Here is a 1,480-nt window from a genome sequence, read left to right as displayed (position 1 = left end):
CCACAGGAGAAGGGTCACCTCCTCCACAAGCTTGGAAGAGCCCTTGGAAACGCCACTGGGAAAAGGAAAACAAGTCCAAATCTGGCTGTGGCCATGTTTGGGATGCTTGAACCCAGGGACGGTTGGACACAAAACCCAGCCTGGGAAGGGCAGGGAGGGCACAAGCTCAACTCGTGCCAGTGCTCTCACCCAGAGCACCCAAGGAGGCAGCAGAGAAGACCCCCAGCTCCCTGCAGCCCCAACCACCCGCTGCTGGGGCACCAGGCTCATAGCCCTCACCCTTCCCCTTGCTGGAGGACAATGCTGGGTGGTTATCAACTCAAGAGGTGCCTGCAAAGCCAGACCTCCTGCAGCCCACATCAGCCTGGGGGCATGAATTTTTAGGAGGCAGAAAGGAGTAAGGTTCTAAAAGAAGCAAAGAGCTGCCATGTGGAAAGATGAAAAGGAAGAATTTGGGCAACTTGAATCTAAGGTGGGGGAGGACATAAGATGACAGTAGCAGGGATAGGTCCATCACATCTGGATGTGTCCAAAGGGATTCATCTGTTGCCCAGCCTCGCTCAGCCTGGCTGAGGGAACAGAGCTGACTATTCCCTGAGTATTTGGGTGCTTCCAGGTCTGGCAGTCACCAATGGAATACTTGGGCCAGCAGCTGGCAGATGGTGCAGGGGCTCCAAGTTTGGGTGGTGTGCTTTCAGATGACACAGAGCATGAAGTGGAGGAAGCAGTGATGTTTCCTTCCATCTTGGTGGGTAGATTGCTGCCCTCATGAGAGGTGAGTGTGCTGGGTGTAGAGCTGGATGGTGCAGCAGGCACTTCTGAGGGTGTGATCACTTGTGTAAGCAATTGTACTGCACAGACTTGCCGGCTCCTGCTGCTATCTGCTCGCAACATCCAGAGCAGAGTTCCCATTAGGTACCAACGTGACCAGAGTTTCCTCTTTTCCTTCCAGGCTCCTTCAGAATGAGACAACAGACACAAGCGAAGAGGGCTGCAGGACCAGGAATGGTGGGAATGGCCGCAGGGCAGGAAGGACAGAAGCACAGACATGCTCATGGCTCAGGAACCGCAGCTTGGGGACATAAGGGCTGCCTTGGGGAAGAGAGGAGACCGATCTACAAGATCTGAATGCTGTAGAGGCACCTAGGGACCGTTCAGGTTGGACAGGACCTGCAATGACTCTACTCCAAGCCCCATCAGGAGCAGCAGGGTCAGCAATAGCTTCACATCAGGTTGCCTAGGGCTTGAACCAAACCTCAAAAACCTCCAGGGACGCTGTGGTCTCCCTGGGTCTCAACGCTTGACGGTCCTCACAGTGAATTTTTTGTCAGCACGGCCTCTCCCCTGTGTATGAGCCATGCCTTTTGGGCTCGGACTCCCACCAACTCCCCAGCTGCAGGAGCGGAGGATGGTCACCATGAAGGGTGCATCTCCCCGCTGCATCTCCCAGCCCTGACCTTGTCCTCTCCGAGCCAGGTAA

The sequence above is a fragment of the Merops nubicus genome, unplaced genomic scaffold (genome assembly GCF_000691845.1).
Source record: "Merops nubicus isolate BGI_N331 unplaced genomic scaffold, ASM69184v1 scaffold8356, whole genome shotgun sequence".
In the NCBI taxonomy this organism is placed as follows: domain Eukaryota; kingdom Metazoa; phylum Chordata; class Aves; order Coraciiformes; family Meropidae; genus Merops; species Merops nubicus.
This window is presented reverse-complemented; position numbering follows the sequence as displayed.